The sequence below is a fragment of the Amaranthus tricolor genome, chromosome 2 (assembly GCF_026212465.1).
Source record: "Amaranthus tricolor cultivar Red isolate AtriRed21 chromosome 2, ASM2621246v1, whole genome shotgun sequence".
Taxonomy (NCBI): Eukaryota; Viridiplantae; Streptophyta; class Magnoliopsida; order Caryophyllales; family Amaranthaceae; genus Amaranthus; species Amaranthus tricolor.
This window is the reverse complement of record NC_080048.1, coordinates 34,781,100-34,787,131: the sequence shown is the minus strand read 5'-3', so window position 1 is coordinate 34,787,131 and position 6,032 is coordinate 34,781,100.

The following is a 6,032-nucleotide window of genomic DNA, read 5'->3' as shown; positions in this document are numbered from 1 at the left end:
TGCGCATGCAGATATTAAATCTTTCGTTGACTTCAGATTTATAAAAAAACAAACATGGTATGCATTTAGTGTTCAAAATTAATTAAATAGCTACAAAAAATCTAAAGGTTTTGAATTTGAAAAGAAGCCATCAATGAAACTGAAAAAAAATAAACTGATGAATCATCAACAGATATGTAACAAATCCAGAGAGTTGACAGTTAGTTTTGGTGGAATGGTGCCAAACTAAAAAAAAATTGCGCCTATACAACACCTCAAAACACCATGAATCATTGCATCTATATAACACAACATTAAATAAAGAAATCAGCACCTTCAATTAATTTCCACCAACCCACATTGAAGTACATTCATGGTTAAAAAAAAGAGCTAGATCATTTTAGTAGGAGTCAAATAATGCATGAGCTTTTACTGTCACTAAACAGTAAAGGGAAGCCAACACACGAGGTCATCAATGTAATTGCCAAGAAGTACGATGTGCATAGGAGTACAGTAGGAAGGATATGGAGACAGATTCGGGATCAAAAAAATAATAATCAAGTACCAATTACTGTCAACAGCAAGAAAAAAGGCAGCAAAGGAAGGCCATCCATCCCCTTTGATGAAAAGAAATTCAAATCAATTGAAAAAGTGAAGAAGATAAGTTTAACAGCACTGTCAAAGGCCATGGGAGTTAGCCAATCCACAATTTGCAGATGGAAAAAAAAAGTACTTTCGAAAGCACACCAACGCAATCAAATCGTTACTTACAGACAAAAATAAACTCGACAAGTTAATTTTTTTGTCTTACTAGTTGCATTTTAGATGAGCATACAAGCAACTTCACATTTAATGACATGTCAAATGTAGTTCACATAGATGAAAAGTTGTTTTACATTACAAGGACACAACAAACATTTTATCTGACTCCAGATGAAATAGAGCCACATAGAGAAATCCAATCTAAAAGATTTGTGCCCAAGATCATGTTTATGTGTGTCGTTGCAAGACTAATCTTTTCTAGTGAAGGTGAGATGATTTTGATGGAAAGATAGGCATATTCCCTTTTACACATGAAGTGGCAGCACAAAGGAGTTCAAAACACATGAAGAGAGGAGAGCCAGAGACCAAGCCAATACAATCAATCACCAAAGTACACACAAGAGACATGATTGTGCACAAGATACTACCAACAATTAGAAGTAAATGGCCACCACATTTAAGCGAAACGATTTTCATTCAACAGGACAATGCTAAGCCACACATTTTAAATGATGATGAAGTGTTTAGAGAGGTGGCAACACTTGATGGATTTAGCTTCCACTTAGTGCAACAACCTCCTAACTCACCAGATATGAATGTGCTTGACTTAGGGTTTTTTAGGTCAATACAATCGTTACAACATCAAAAATCAGCATACAACTATGCACAGTTAGTAAACGCAGTGAGTGCAGCATTTAACAATCTACAACCAAATACATTGAAGTATGTATGGATCACACTACAAGCATATAAAGTTGAGGTTATTAAGAAACTAGGTGGTATAGATTATGACATTCCACACATGAGCAAATTAAAACTTGCAAGGGAAGGAAGACTCCCACGTTGTTTAGGGGTACAAAAGAAAATTATTTACGAGGCAATACGTTATGTGGACACAAAGGTGGATGAAACTACATTTGAGGTCATTTTATTTTACTTGGGGATCAAAGACGAAGCATTTTTCAGTCAACATCATTTATCAACAGCAACCACAGAAACAACAGCAATACCATAGACAACGGAAACCACAAAGCCAACAACAAATCCATGTACACCAACGGAAGTAGCACCAGATATTCCAGCAACAAATGAAGCAACAGCACCAACAAAAGAAACAACAGCACCAACACCGATTCCATTTACATCAACAGAAGCAGCACCAGATATTCCAGCAACAAATGAAGCAACAACACCAACAAAAGAAACAACAGCACCAACACCAAATCCATGTACATTAACAAAATCAGCACCAGCATGAACACCAGTAACATGTAAATAGGACACACATGAGTATACTTTTGGGTTACCTTTTGTACTCACTTTTGGGTAACATTGTTAGGTAAATGTTTAGGTCTAAACACGATGTAGAAATTAAATCATGAAGTTGTTTAACCGTAAACATTTAGAAGAAAATGTCATATTCAACAATTTATCGATGGCTTCAAAAACAAAATGAAAAAAAATGCATCTCAGAGAACAAATTGAACTCATCACAGATAACCCAAATCCCATACTAATTGCCTCCTACATCTGGTAAGAACATAGCCTCCTAAACATTTTGTTTGGTGGCTTATGAACTGAAAACCCTAGATTGGTGGAAAAATGAATGGATTTAAGGATTTTGTAGCTATAATCAACTGTTTACCCTCAAAAAAAAATCACAGAGCAACAAAAACAGAACACGAATATAAACATGCATACCATACAAACCACATAAACAAAATCATCATTAGTCATAGAGGAAAGATTTATTCATACGAGAAAATGGGCCTCGAACATGAAAATCAGACACCAAATCATCTTCATCCAATGATTCTTCATCTGAGGAAGGGAACAAGTTCTCAATGTATAGATCTTGAAGATCCAATTGTAAATCAAACCTACCCTGTACTTCTTCATCTTCAGAAGTTATACTTCTTCCCCAGTTAGGATCCGTTTCAACAGAAGTCATAGAAGAGGGAGGTAGGCGATTGTAGAAGTCGAACCATGGGTTAGAAGGTCCAATCGTGGGATCAGTTTCTTGGGACGACGACAACCAAGAAAGACAAGAACTTGGTGAGGCCATGTTCGAAGAACCCAGAAAAGTAAAGAACAAACCCAAATCTTAAAAACCCCTAAAATTATTAGGGTTTCAAACGAAGACGACGATGGTGGAACAAAAATGAAGATGAAGATAATAAACCGTAAACAGGATGAATGGGGATGAAGATGGAAATCATTGAAGAAGATGAAGAAAAAATCAGACGTTGAGGATGAAGATGAGAGAGAGGGAGAGATAGGGTTTCAGTAGAGTATATAGGAATAGGAGTATTAAAAAAGGGAGGGAATGATTAAGATTATTAGTGTTGGGTTATTTAGTTAATTAGTTTGGGTAAGTAGGGTATATGGGGGTATATTCGTAATTAGGTGTGTGAACTAAGGGTATTTAAGTAAAAAAAAGATTGACAAAAATAGAAATGTAACAATTGATATGGTTTTGCCAAATAAGGAAATGTGACAATTAAAATGGTGTGGAGGGAGTATACTCTAATACGCCCCTCACACGAGAGCCCTTTGAGTTAGAATTATGGATGCAACACAGGCCCTCCTCATACCTGGTACGAAATATTTCACTTTAAGTGAGGGGTGGTTGAGATTCAAACCCGTGACCTCTTGTCACGCTGGCTATTGATATCATATTAAGGAACCAACTGAACCAAAAACTTAAGATGATAATTATATACTCTAACAACTTAATCATACAAATCAAGATTACTTCTTGTTGAAGCTTTGATTAGCTATATCATACAAATTATAAGAGTATTTGCTAAATGTTGTTGATACACACTTGATATATGATTCCATTTGGCACTAGTGGCACCTTATTCTTTGTCCCTAAAACAATGTGGCTTATCCTTGTTCTAGAAGAACCAAATGACCTAGGAGAATTTGGTGGATATTGAGTTTGTAATGGTATTAGAGAAATTAGTCTTGGGAATCAGCTTCTTATTTGGCACAACCCAACACAAATACGAGATAGAGGCATAGCGCAACACATAATTTATATCATATTATACTCAAATTAATCAGTCTCCTGAGGCGCCCAAGCTTAACGCCTATTTATTACTCCTTTTTTTAATGCCTATTTTCATTGTTTTTAATATTTATTTAGTTTATCCTTAATGTTTAGTTACCGTATCCTAAATTGTCTACTTACAGTAGCCTTGATGCCTACTTACATTATCCTTAATGCCTATTTATACTATCTTTAATGCCTACTTACCGTATCCTTAATTTCAACTTACAATACCCTAATGTCCACCGAGTAAGGCGTGTAGTAATTACAATATCTTAAATGTCTACTTACAAAATTCTTAATGTTCACCGAATAACTTACTCTATATTTTCTTTTATGAGCCGGATCAATTAAAAATGACCTTCTCTCACAAAAATTTCTGTAATAAAATTGCCAGCTTGGGGCTTTACTGTACTCATCCATCTTTTCTTTATGCATATTAATCCAATATTTTGATCACACCCAACTTTATACTAGAAATAATTAAATATTATATTATAACTCACTTCGAATTATATTCAAAATGAATATCAAATATATCAAATGTCTAAATAAGTGAAGTAAAAATATATACTTTGATAGCATAAAATAATATTTAATCTATCAAATGTGCTCACGCTAAAACACAACTCGCCTTGAGTGAGATAAACTTCTAACAATATGGACAACTATAATGCTGAGTTTTGATTCAAAAGATGGAGAGAAACAAAGAATGCATCAAAGAGTCAAACTACTAGTTTTTGATTTACTATCCTTAATAAAAAAATGTCATATTCAACTTCATGAAATAAATATAATTTAATAATCATTTTACTTTATTAATTTATTATAATCTGAAGCCAAAAAAATATGAATCTTAGCTCCAGTGAGATAAAGTCAAATCGTCTTGAAAAGTGTTTTAAAGGTTTCAGATTAGAATCAAAAGCCAACTCAGCTTTTTTGACTGGTCATTAGAAAGTTGAGTCGATTTTACCTGTTTGGAGTGCGTATGTTTTTTGTTTTGTTTTTGGTTCATTACTCAATGTAAGTATTAGTGGGCATGTATTGTTAATACCCCTAGTATACTACCTTTTCATTTACAATTTTCCATTACCAATTAATACTACCTTTTCAAATGATAATGCATTGTAATGAATATTTGCGAAGAAAATAAAATAATTGAAATAGACAAAGAATAACTATCAAACAAACGTATTTTCCTATCATAATTATACTAATTTTTTATTACTATATCCACCATTTAATACAGAACATCAAACAGATTACTTAAGAAAAAAAATTTTAAAAATCCTTTTTTAAAATTCTCTAAATCCAAATAAAATCGCCTTGGTAGATATATTAAGCTAGTTCATCTTCATGGCTTAAAACATAATCTCTGATTTTGGCATGGCCGTATATTAACCGTCAAATGTTGGACATCACATCATACCCTTAAAATCCCACTCATCGACCAAAAGTTCACAACCATTAGTCTCAACTCAAACACAAAAGTAACCCAATGAATATAACAACCTCATATGCACCTTTCATACAAACATATCAAAACAATGTTACTAAAAAAAAAAAAAAAAAAAAAAAAAAAAAAAAAAGAAAAACAATGTTTTTTTTTTAATCCCCATATAATATATTTTCTTATTTAAGGTTTGCAAAAAACAAATGATTTTCTAATTTAGTCATTCCTAATAAATTTTTTAAATTTATAATGTTTAGAAAAAATTCCATCACTTTTACTCTTTATATTCTCCCTTTTATTTTTAAATATTTTCTTTATTTCTTTAAAGTTCTTCTTAGAAAGAATATTTATGGGATTTAAGAAAAATATAATTTTTTAAGATGGTGGATTTTTCAATTTATTGAATAATAATTTTGATAGAGGAAATGTGAATACCCTAATAAATATTAAAAATATTAAAATATAGTCAGTGGAAAAAAATATGGGGACCGCAATTTAAAAAAATATTTTAATAGAGTAAGTGTGAAATATATGAAAACAAGAAGTAATATAAACATGTTAAAGTAAAGTTAGAGGAAAACATGTTGGAATTATAAGCATTATTAAATTAATAAAGTAAGAATAAAAAAATATTAATTATATCCAAAAGCAAGTATTATATTGTATGAGACCGTCTTACTATAAGATATCTCATAAAATCACGTTTTTTCTTTAATTGATTATTTTAAAATTATGAGTGAATACTTCAAGATTATAATTATTCATGTTAAAACTTCACTTTAA